This window comes from Ylistrum balloti, unplaced genomic scaffold, assembly GCF_031769215.1.
Source record: "Ylistrum balloti isolate Yb309-2 unplaced genomic scaffold, AGI_CSIRO_Ybal_v1 Utg370542, whole genome shotgun sequence".
NCBI lineage: Eukaryota > Metazoa > Mollusca > Bivalvia > Pectinida > Pectinidae > Ylistrum > Ylistrum balloti.
This window is the reverse complement of record NW_026782344.1, coordinates 181,230-194,522: the sequence shown is the minus strand read 5'-3', so window position 1 is coordinate 194,522 and position 13,293 is coordinate 181,230.

The following is a 13,293-nucleotide window of genomic DNA, read 5'->3' as shown; positions in this document are numbered from 1 at the left end:
AGTGTTAATCAGTCGTGTAATAAAAGTCGTTTGTCACCATGTATGGTTGTGTAAAGTCGGCACTGCATTTCTAAGGAAATCGTTCCCAATGTACCTTACATAATATTAGTGTCATAGGAAGAAAAAGTAACGCGAAGTATTTGCCCGCTTATTGTAAATTTGTTTATAATCAACTAGATATGTGATCGGAACTCTAGAGACTTGACATAATTACCTCCCTTCCCATATGTGTTGCTTTTATTTTTTGGTGATCCCAAAACCGGAAGTAGTGTATTCCATGGAGAAATAATCTCGAAGCAAGTAAAGAAACCGTGGTGAAAAATAGGTTTGGTATATTTGAATATAACTTGCTTATCTGGAATTTAAGGTTTGGTTTTCAATTACATTTTCTGATAAGGAAAAGCATTTGTAAGCGAAAAGATGTTTTCAGAGCGAGCAGCAACCTTAAACCCCCGAAACATCGCCTTGCTATGGTGGTTCATAAATGCCATTTTTTGTCTCAGCGAAACTGAAAAAAATTGCATGCGAAAAAGTGAAAATCCAGTCAACATATCTTTGCCCTTTACCATTTGTGTTGTCCGACAGGCATTTTATCAAAGCATCAATTATAAAGCCACCAATGTTGATCTGGAATGCTGATTCCCCTTGACTGTACATACAGATCTACAATCCTTACGAATTCACAGACCCAGATCAGACAGGAAAATTGGAGTCAAGCTCTTGGTGTAATTGCCTGCCGGGCTATGCGAGAATTCTAAAACCTCAAGGTCTCGTTGCAAATGACGAGATATACCCCGTTCGGTTGACGCTGGAAATCAAAGCTTTGACCTCAAGACATTTTGGCTGCGGGCTTTTATACTGTGTAAGGGAATACTTTGTAGAAAAATGTCTCTCAAATATAGTTTATGACCTCCAAGTGTTTGAAATACTTTTTAGTCTCTGGTAACAGTTTGATTATCGAATTATATAACAGTTTAGTCTTGTCGTATGGATTTGGAAACGAATTTCACGGGTCTTTTCTGTAAAATGTATGCTAAAGTGTTCCCAGACAACGTGTTATGCATTTCTCGATGGGGTCGTTATTGTTGTTGGTACAAAACAAATGCCGCTCGCGAATTTCAAAACACAAGTCTATTCTACCCAAAAATACACCCCCTCCTTCCCTACTCTTGAAATCATCAGTCACCACAATTCATAGCATATGTTTTACAGGAGGTACTGAGCTGAATAAGACGTGTATCGCAAAAAATCACCGGCTACTTGGGACTCAATGATGTGATATCCCATGATATAACGATGTGCTTACATATCAAATATTATCGACACGGGCTTGCAGCAATGACTTTTCTATTAATCTTCTGGTGACTTTGTCAAAACATGAAAAAAAAAAATGAATAAGGTTCACAGTGATACCTGCCTCGTAACTGTTGTGGCAAAAGACATGTTTATACGCAGAGACAGGGTAGCTTAGACTAGGAGTTAGAGTTGCCAATCTCTCCCATGATGCATTGTGGTAATCTATGTGACTGTAAATGCGAAACCTCTGATAGAAATTGCCCAGTGAGTTGTTACGTACATGTATGACGTCAAACGACAGTCCGGTAATATCCATTAACTCCCCCTTTGACTTGGTCAGGGGAAACAATCCGGTATTTAAGGTCGTTAACTCTATCAATCACAATAATGTTTGTTTTGTATGGTTCTGAGTAATCTTCGTCGTGTTATTGATTATTTATTATTATAAATCGATTTGGATGTGAATCAGACACTTTCCTCTTAGATATGGTGGCTAAATGTAAGACGACCTCTAGGCATAATGGTTTACGTGAGCGATGTTATTGAAAGTCTATATGTCGTTTTACTGTTGCAGCGAGAAGAGTAGATAAATGAGCTATGGGAGAATAATGTTTATGGTCATTCAATTTACTCGGAAAATTATCCTACTCCAGGGATTGTCTCCCCTTACTTAGTATCTCGCACATAAGCAGCGGTCCAGTATCACAGATAGGCAAAGGTTATGGGATCCAGATGGCAATGTTGGCGGTATTTGAGTTTGTATCTTTGTAGTATTTACTTTTTCATATCTTTACAAGGACTTAACTGTTGTTTACATCAATAAGTTTAAACAAACTGGCAGTCAATACATTGTGTTTACTGTCAATCTTGTATATGTTTGGAAAATGTGAGGAAACATATTGCAATTTTGTATAAATAATTGAAGCTCAGCCTCTTTAACATGCTAGTTACAAATCCATCAAACAAAACTTTTTACCTTCATTAATTTGCTTATTTTATAGGATATGACGGTCCTTCCACATATTGTTCAGTGTAATGACTGTTAATTACTAACAGGAGACCTGCAGTGGGGCTTTAAGTCGGTTTAAAAAATCAGAAAGAACGGAAACTGATCCGGACTTATAATGTTCGGAAAATGATCTTTACTTTTAATGTTCAGAAACAGATCCGGGTTTATGATGTTCGGAAACTGATCCGGACGTATAATCTTCGGAAACTAGTCCTTTCATACAATGTACGGAAACTGATCCTGGCTTAAAATTTTCGGAAACAGATCCGGACTTATAATGTACGGAAACTGATCCATACTTTCAATGTAAAAAACCTATCTTTACTTACAATGTTCGGAAAGTGATATTTACTTACAGTGTTCGGAAAGTGATATTTACTTACAATGTTCGGAAAGTGATCTTTACTTACAATGTTCGGAAACAGATCCGGACTTATAATGTACGGAAACTGGCCATTACTTACAATGTTCGGAAACAGATCCGGACTTATAATGTACGGAAACTGATCCTGGCTTAAATTGATCGGAAACAGATCCGGACTTATTATGTACGCAAACTGATCATGGCTTAAAATGTTCGGAGACAGATCCGGACTTAGAATGTACAGAAACCGGTCCTGGCTTATTTCGTTGCGGAACTGACTATCCAGGCTTGTTGTAAAATGTTCGGAAACTAACCCGCGGAGTTTGATATTCGAAAACTAACCAATGCTTTTGAAGTCGTGTATTTCAGGTTTTCACTTGAACGTTTGATTTTGTCTCTTTTCATTTGAGTTCATTCTAAAACAATAAATAAAGAGTTATACAGAGATCACCAGCCCTGTTCCCTTGTTTACTTTAACCATTGAAGATCACCAACGTGACAATCAAATCAGTCTCGCCATAATTCACTGATTAAATATACACTGTTCCCTGTATGCAAGGCGTAATCCTACCTCCACACCAGCTTTGGTTGTTTATAAATCCCTGTACGTACTAGGTCATATCCACAGGGATCTGACTTCAAGTGATTAAATGCGGACAATCATCGGAAGGATTATATATATGAAATTTAGAAAAGTCAATATTTACCATCAGAACCCTTACGTGTACATTGTAGCAATAAAAACATAACTCTTGCAAAATGATCACATTTTTGCTGTGTGTTAAACAGTACATGGAATGAACATCTCTGTTTCATTCTGGAACAGGATAAATAATTAAAACGCTTAAAACCAAGCCATTCTGACGCCGATAATTTTTACAGTTTTCACTTAATGTTGACGAGGGAAATGGTCGGTTTGGAAATCTCTTCGTGCACTGTGCTCTTAACCTATATCTATAATAGTATATTATCAAGTCCCTGTGCTACAGGGCGGTTGACAGGTCACGCGGGCAAGTCGCGTGGTAAATACACACACCTGGTGCTGCAAGGTATTCACACGCAACGAACAATAAACAGACATATATCTTTTAATTATAAACTATACACACACGATTTGTTTTGTAAACATACGGATTATGTGTCTCGTCATCATTGTTCAGGTTGATAGAATATGACGGGAATAAAAACTTTAAAACGGGTTACCAGTACAAGTTGATGTTTCACTTGATCAGGAAGTGAGCGTGGAGAGAGAAATTTGGCAACGGATTAGGATGAAACCTCACATCTGTGCATAACTGTTATACTGTTTCGATTGCAATCTGTATCTCTTCAGTCAATGGTGTGAGGTTAGATTCTATTTTTTTTTCGACGCAGGGCAAGCTCAGACGTAGGTTTTACATCGCTTCTGATAGCCTAGTGTGTCTGTTATCAGAAATTGTAATGTATGTTCCAAGACTTTAAAAAACTTGTTAACATGAAAGACGTAATATTATATACAATCACGCTCATACGTTTCTGATAAAACCAAGGGAGCACGATATTACATATGACACCGGAATCATGACTGGAGATACTTCTGACCCGACGGATGGGCTTAAAACCTGTCAAAACCAAATGGACAGCCTTGAGAGTGATTCAAACAACGCCACACGTGCCAAACAAACGTTTGCACGCGTAGAGGAGGAGAAAACTGTCAGAACCGGTTCCCCATATTACCCCGAACTAGGTACTCTCGTTCAGGACATCTGGGAATACTACCGTCATCAGCGACGGGCCCGCCTCCAAAGCCCTTCCAGTGAAGATGAAGTTTTCGGTAAAGTACTAATTTTATATCTGAACGTCAGTGTTTATATTGGAATTTCTCTAGTCGTTACATAACTGTTTAATTTTAATATAATGATAATTTTTTGTAACTACTGAGAAGAAATGTACTCACAACATCTCTGCTAACCTATGTTGCAGTACAAAAACATAGAAAAGACTTGTACTTTCTCCTGTAGGTATATTCTAAGAACTTGTTTGCAAACTCTTTGACACTGTGATCCTGATTGCCTATTTTTCACAATTTGTGCATATTTAATTCAAGTCATATTTCTCCGAATAATGATAAATTCGGCACACAGAGATACCATTATTTTGCGACATGAAAAAACGACCCAACACCCACCTCCCCCGACCCCCAAATACTCACACACACCGTTCACACAGTCTGCCCTTTGACCTAAGTATTGTACATGTACACGTGGTCGTTGTAGAGAGATGGTCTGTACAGAGAGGTAATTTTATAGACCAGACAAGTTTTTATTTAATTTATATAAGGGAGACAATTCGATCGTCAAAAATCATGAAAACTGTCAAATTGAGATCAAACGCAATATTGAACAAAGTTTAAGTTTTACTTCAGACATCGTGTCAAAGAAAGAGCAGTCATTTTAGTGCATGTCGTGTCTGTTAGATAGGTTTATTGTCATAGCCAGGCGATCCTTTCAAAACCTGCATTGTCAGCTTTCTATGAAGCATTGATAATTTATTACTAGTAATAAAGGGACTTTTAAGGTCAGTGGATGACCCGTTTCATTCATAGTCATTGATATTCGGCTACAACAGGTCGCTGACAGCTTCGGGCCTAGTGATCTTTTTATTTATTTTTTTTTTTTTCGTTTCGAATCAAACAGTATTTCAGAGAGATTTCATGTTCATACACATATACATGTAGTGAGAACAGCTGTTCATATTCGAGACAGAAAATTTTCTAATGAGAATAATGCATTTTGTTTTCATAACAGAATCGACAGTAAGATATGATCATTAAATTTGTTCTCAGGAATTTCAGTAACAAGGACAAGTACATAGTTATATGACGTAAACAGTGCCAGGTTTAAAATAGACAACTGTAATGAAGTTTAAAAATAATATAAAAAATCACACACACACTATTTTTGTCTCTAAACATGTCTGATTAAATTCAGTCACTGTTACAAAATCGTGTCTGAGACAATTATAGTGGAATATCGTGTTTATGAAGTTTAACAGTTTTGATTGAAGTCTTTCCAAATGATGTGAAGACGAACTTATTTATCGAAATGTCTATTTTATCCCCTTCGCCCTATGTTACAAGTACACTGACTGTAATGTGATTATTGTGTATATAGAAACGTCCGGGAGGAGAGAAAATTGAACTTGATATGCTTACAAGCACTTGCTCTCAATCAGGTCAAGAAATTTTCCCTGGTATGTATATTGGGAACGAGTCGAGAGGAAGTAGATTTAGCAAATACATGTATATAGGGCATATTAGTGTGTGATATATACATGGAAACCAGCACAGTCTTCATAGTTTTTATCATGTATGGATATTTCCTAACACTGATCGATAAGATTAATATATCTTTATTTGATATTCAACTATCTTCATATATTTTGAGTATATATATAAGTATATTGACAATGCGCTTGTCCGTAATGTTGTTATTACTTCATTGATTATATATATAGTTAATGATATAAAAATATAGTTATATACATAACATCTCTAGTAATGTACCTGAAAGTGTAGATACAGGTAAGCATCTTTGTTTATATAAGATATATATGACTGCTTTACACGAAGTTATTGTTGAAAATAAATATCGAATCTATTTATTAAAATTGTTCCTCACTGAAAATTGAGATTTTATATTTGGTGAAACGCGTCAGATTTAAGGTTTTCCACCATGATAAAAATGGTCCCTTCCTTGAGAGGAACCTAAGTGGATGATAATCGAGAATTTAACTTCTATACAATAATCAATTACGTTGATGGTGAAACCAGCCGAATGAATTGTCAGGGGAAGTTTTTTTCTCTCTCTTTTATTGCAACTCACGTGTAGAGCTTACAAGCGGAACTTGCCACGCTTGCATAAGCTTACTTTGTCGAAAGATCGCGTTTCTGACACGTGCAATTATGGTTACTGTTATCTCGGTCAGCAGTGAAGAAGGGCGGAATGTGTCCGATTTGACACGTGTTTTAACCATATCATAGCATTAATTAACATTAAATATGTTATAATGTTGGAAAGTAATTTGTCAGACACCGCACTTACAGGTAAATATTTACCACATAATAAACAGAAACATCACAGAAACTAATTACAAACCTGGAAGGTGAAAGACTTAGGGGCTGTAGAACGTTGATGTGTTCAACACAGTTGAGTCAGTAATGGTATTTTCAGTGCTGCAAAAACCAAAGATTGCAGCATTGTTATGGATAATGTTCCTGAGGCTGAGATTAATGAGCTGGCTGTTTGTGAGGCTTGTAGCAGCACAACTTGACTATCTATTAATCAAACTTTCTTTTCTTTTCTTTATCAATTGATACAGTAAACGATATTTTAATCGTTTACACAAAACATAATCAATATTCGCTTCTTCTTTTTCGCCGTTGATGCATCACCCCATGAATAAACCATGATAATTTAAAGACGATGCTTCTTCGTAGTAGCCGACCACTGAACGTCATGCGAGAGGCGCGTCGTATGTTATCGAGCGGAGTTAGTGGTGAAGTGTCTTGCCCGAGGACACGACCAGCACAGGGATAGTCCGTGGTCTCAGCTTCATGAGATTACAAATTGCCCGAGGTAGGAATCGAACCTTTTACTTTAATAGGGCCGGGTGGCGTTTTCATTTGTGACAGTTTTTCAGATGTCATCCGACGGCACTATGTAATAAATAGACTTGATATGCTAATATATCAGCATTTCACCGATTCTAAACACAACAGAATTTATATATTACTCTCAATAGATATATTAGTATTTATAGATATACAGATTGTCATAAATATTCGAATGAATATAATGATAAGCCAAAGATTAATGAAAGAAATCTTAGACTCGTACATGATGTCCGTAGTAATTAGACATGCATTTATAAAAGAAATGGTAAATTGAATTGCCATACATGTTTCTTTATTTAAAAATATATATATATATATATGTGTGTGTTTCTAAGGTAAGTTATCCCATTAATAGATTTTCAATGTTATCCTTCCTCTGAACCGTTGTAGAGTGTGACCTTTATAACAAATCTATTTTTATGGTGATCACACTCTACAACGGGAGGGATCTGTTTGCTTTAGAGGTCACAATCTAGAACGAGAGGAATCTATTTGTTATTGTGATCACACTCTGCAAAGGGAGGAATGTATTCGTTATAGATGTCACACTCTACAACGGGAGGGATATATTTGTTACAGAGGTCACACTCTACAACGGAAGGGATCTATTTGTTATAGAGATCATTTCCTTACAATCGATATTATACTATATATATTGTATAAATTTTCTCGTGAAATTACTCCTCCACGGGAAAGATTTTCTCGTTGTATGTACAGGTTTATGTTATAATTAATTCAGTAGTGGTAGGTTTCACGCCAGGGAGATTTATTCAGATGAACCATTTCCAGGTTCGATGCCTGAAATTATACTGTTCCCGTTTTATCGTTCTTTTTGCCATCTTTATTAATTAGTTAATTGCTCAGTATCAAAATCTCACTATTCATATCGTTAAAATTTCTCGGATTATTTTGATCTATCAAAATCAATCATATTCAGTCCAGGTATTAAGCTCTGTCATTACTTGGTGCTCGCGCATGCGCTATACTCACAACATCACATCAGAAAATAAAAATGCCACACCGCCCGTCGACATTTTTGTTTGTGGAGGTCGTCTCAGAATGTATGATACCAAACTTTCTGTTTCACACGATGCTAAACTACGAGGTGTAGATGTGTAAAAGGGATGTAAAAGTTTTCCATGGTCAAAGTCGCTGTTACTGAAAATAGAACCGCGAAATACATCATACAAGGCACCTGCAAAAGACCACACTTCCTTAAAGTTCACACGTTCTTGCACTATGATATGAAAATGTGCAATTGTTGTTTAAAATACGTTTTGGTCAAATAAATATCATTATTGAGAGAAATAGAAATGAGAATAAACTGCTAGGAATACGTAAGATGTGAAATTTTCTCATGACATTTTAAAGCTTAACTTGACGAAGATCAATCGCTCAGCTACATGTTAATCGGTCAAAGGTCAAGCTTATATTTTCAAATATGTTACCGGTAAACATTTTGTTATGACATTATGAAGGTGACAGAGTTCACGGCCAAATCTGGGATACTTTACCGGCGAATGATTTGTTACGATATTATGACACTTGATCAAATCAAACGATGAAAATCACCAGGTCAAAGGTCGAGGTCAAATATCTAAAATCAAATCTAAGGTAAATATCCTTATATGGCATTATAACCTTATCAAAGGTCAAAGACAAAGGATTCAAAGTCAATATCACATTTTGAATCTTCTTAATGGTATATACAAATGTGTTTTCATTACGAATGAAAGTTGATAATTGAAAAGTTAAACACATGTCAAGGTCACTTGGTTTCGGTTCATATGTTAATATTTTTTTCTAGAAAATACTTCATGAAATAATTAACCAGAAAGATCTAAACGAAACATCTTGATCGCTTATGATCAGATGTAATTTTCAACTTTCAGTTTCTTGACAGATAATTTTTTTCTAGATATTATGAATCGAAGCTCATTGGAACTGAATGAGGAGTTTCAGGTTCAGATTAAGGTGGACATAGATTTTTAACAAGTAAAAGTAGTACATTTGTAAAGATGATAGATTTGAAATTTAAAAACTGCGATACCCGATAGCGGGTATCAAAAAAAAAAAAAAAAGATACAAAAACAAAAACTCTGATGTCGACATAATCATAACCCAAACTCAAATTCAGGAAAAACTAAAACAAAATATTAAAGAAAGAAAGATTTACACGGAGACTCCTGGAAAAACATACAATGGGATTAAGACCATGTGCTACGAATGAGTAATAAGCATCTTCTGCTTCATTGACGACACCCGCCATGCAAATCTTGGGCAATCCAACAAGTGATGTCAGGTTCTCAAAAGAGAACAAGGTATACAACAACGAAACTAACAGGGAAAGTGAAATCGTGATAATGGGAACAGGCCCTTTGATATCATGCCACATGTAATTACCATATGTTTGGGATGCAGGAAGGTCGCTATCTATAACCGGAAAATTAAAATCATCAGCTTATCATGCTCTAATTGTTATTACTTAAACGAAATACAGGAGGAAAGTGTAGTGTCTGCTTTATGTTGATTAAGAGTTAACAATTTTATCAAATTCTTTTCAAATGATTTCTTTATTAACTTAGCTTTTGTTCGGAAATGATTTCTTTATTAACTTGTGTAGTATATTTTATTTATGCTTTTGATGCTTAAAATATTCTGCTTGTCGTTTTAGCGTCTCGTTATAAGGTTTTATGGGAAAAAACCCCCTAAAACCTAGACTCGTAGAGTATGCTGGCTACCTATATATACGTAACAGTTGTATGTTGTGTACAAAAAAATCGCTAGTATTTACCCAGAAGAATTCTACAAGACTGAATACATTGTAGTATGACGCCATTCCCAATTCGGCTGTTGCCAAGCATTGGCTCCGATAACTGTTACATTGACTCTACTTTGGAACTATTATGATACTGTAACGAGTTTGAGAGGCAACTACTGAGATACTACATGGTAGTGGCATAAACTAATTTACAAGATAATTAACACTAAACTCAGAATACATTTGTGTCATTATAGGAAAGTTGCCTCCTTGAATAGCACAACCGGGACGATAAAAAACTTCAGCCGTACTCAAATTACGTTACTTTTAAAGTTTTGATTAACTTGGGACCTGTAAGAACGATTCCAAAAAGTTTCAAAATAGGCAGTTTCATGTATGTTATTGAATGGCTACAACAATCTGTTTCAATATAACATCATATAACGACTTGCTGGAATGCTTTTTTTTTTTTTTAAGTTTCAAAATAGGCAGTTTCAAGTATGTTATTGAATGGACAGGATGTGACGTCGAAGAGGTCCACGGCCGATGACTGCTCTAGTTTGTTTCATTTCGTCTACATAGTCTCGGTCTATCCAATATTGTGTGATAGAGAGACATGCTAAGTGTAGTATGTAATACTGTTTCTCATAATACGTAACGTTAATTTTGCGTTCACGTTTGGCAAAAGTGCAACTTTAAATTTCTGCGCGAAGTGTACGGAACTGAATTTAAATGAAATATTCCCGATCTTTAGTAACGAATGTTTACATTGTACACAAACAAATAGAGATAGACATGGCCTTCAGAGTTTTATCTCGAAACACAATTGTTTACTGCAGGCTTCTAGGAAGCAGATCAATATTATGTCTCTGTTTTTCATTATTATTCTAGTTACACAAAGCACGATGAATTGTTGTGATAATGTAACACTGACTTATTTCGCCAACGCCCACCATTTGGTATAGAACATGGCAGCGTATTCTAGGTAAATCGGCAGTAAACACTCTTAGGTATACAACGATGGTTCATAAACTATCCGGTCTACTGTGGTTTTCTAAATCCAATAGAGCTTTAGCTTGTAAATTAACATGAAATCTGCAATTTGTTGTTTAATAGTTCTCCGTGGTATTCAATCCTAAAGAAATGGTCTGATTTTCACACTCGATACGATTAAGTTTGACAAAAAATTATATAATCCTATAAGGACACCTACTGTACTGTTCTGTTAGGACAGATTCACAATAAAAAGACGGCTGGGATATTTCAACTTATTTTGAACTTTTATGAAAAACAATTTAAACATATATTGATATCAGGTAATCTCAAGCTGATTGATAATGAACCAAATACGGTTAATAAACGTAAATTGTTTTCGGCAGGCGACTTATTTTGAGGTAGTTGTCCAGTTTGTTAATATGAATGTTATTGACCCACGTTCAAGGTTTATTGTGTTGAAAACTGTAATTTGCGTCGTCTCAATAACCAAGAGGAACAGGGATTTGATACATCTATTGGGTCAGTACTATACTGCAATCAATCACTATTGATAGTAATAAGAGAATTCCGGTTTTCTTTCGGGGTGAAAAACTTTCCAAAACTTCTTCTCAAGTTCTACAACGTCTAGAGTCTTGCTATTTGATATAAAAAATACCCTGGGCATTGGTTACCAGGTTTTGTACTATGAACAAACTTGACGCTATGTCAATGTCAAAGTAGTCACTTGTTTAAAATCTTTAATTGCCTTACTTTCAATGACCACGACTCACATTTTCTTTCACAGTGTTGTTATTTTATGAGCGTGTCCGAAATCCCAAATGACAGCCATGGCGGCCATCTTGAAAACACATTCTAAATTTCTACAGTCCATTTGGGACTATTAAGCTGAAAATTGAATGAGAGCTTAAAAGAAGAAAGCTAGTCAAAACTTTAAAACGTCAAAAAGGCAGTTTCCATTTTCTAACCTGAATTTGATATGTTACATTATTAGTCATTCGAATTCTTTCTATAATAGTAACTATACGTGTCCGATTGTAGCTAGTAATCTTTGAAAAAACAAAACAAGTCAAATTGTCCATGAAACTTTCTAGTTAATATTTTTAGAGTTAGGAATTACAAGGTGATCATACTTAGCTTGTAACGAGGTAGAGTCGGACATGATGTAGACGAATGACCCTATGGACAAGGATTGATTACAGCTAATAAACACTGGACCCTCGCGATGCGTTGTTCAATTATGTCTCGAAATCGGTTAGGCTGCTGAAAGTTTGCATAAATCTCATATAATGTACGTACATATTGTATGTAGTTTACTTCACCGTGATCGTACAGTGGATAAGTGAAATAATGTTACATAAGTACAGGTTGTATACATTTATCTATTTGTTTGTTTATTTGTTGTTGGTCTATAGTTAAGTAACGTTAGTATAAGTTATATTTACTAACTGTCCTGATTCACTTACATCTACAGCTACAATATTATCATATATCTTTAAATTGTAATCATTTCTTGATTTCAACTAAGAATGCTCAATATTCCATACATGGTAGTTATGACATTAAAGTTAGGAAGTCCGAATAGTGGATGGACTTGGGGAAGGGGGGTTAATTTTTTTATAAAAAAAATCTTGTCCCCCAAGGGAGAGAGGGTGGGGCCCTCTAGGGGAAACAGAGCAAGTTCGTTTACATCCATCGTCAGTAGGGATGTCAGGATTCTGTCCCTACTTTACCTGAAGCATCTTAGAATGAAGAATCTTATAATCAAATGATAATCGTCGACGGAGCATGTTGAGCCAAACAAATCTATGTTAAATAAATAGACAGGTCCTATGGGTTTCTCCTTGTTGTGTGAGACGATAGATCTCAGATAACAGTAACAAAATGCGTTATATATATATATATATAATCCGAGAACATTAGATTGCTATCAGATTAAAAACATGTTATGTAAGTTATGGACTATAGAACCATAGTAATAAGGGCAGCATTATATTCCGTGACCGTTCCATCCCGTCATCGATTTTTTTAAGTCTGATGTTGTTCCGGCCAGATGACGATGTGCTGGCGAAGTTTACACGTGAGGACGAGACACGTTTATTCTTTGAAGTATGTTTTTTTTTTATGATTCCATGGTGTTAATGATATAGACTGGCTGGATCACGATCATGTGATGCAATTTTACGAGGTGTTTTGAATAGTTTTCAACCTGTGCT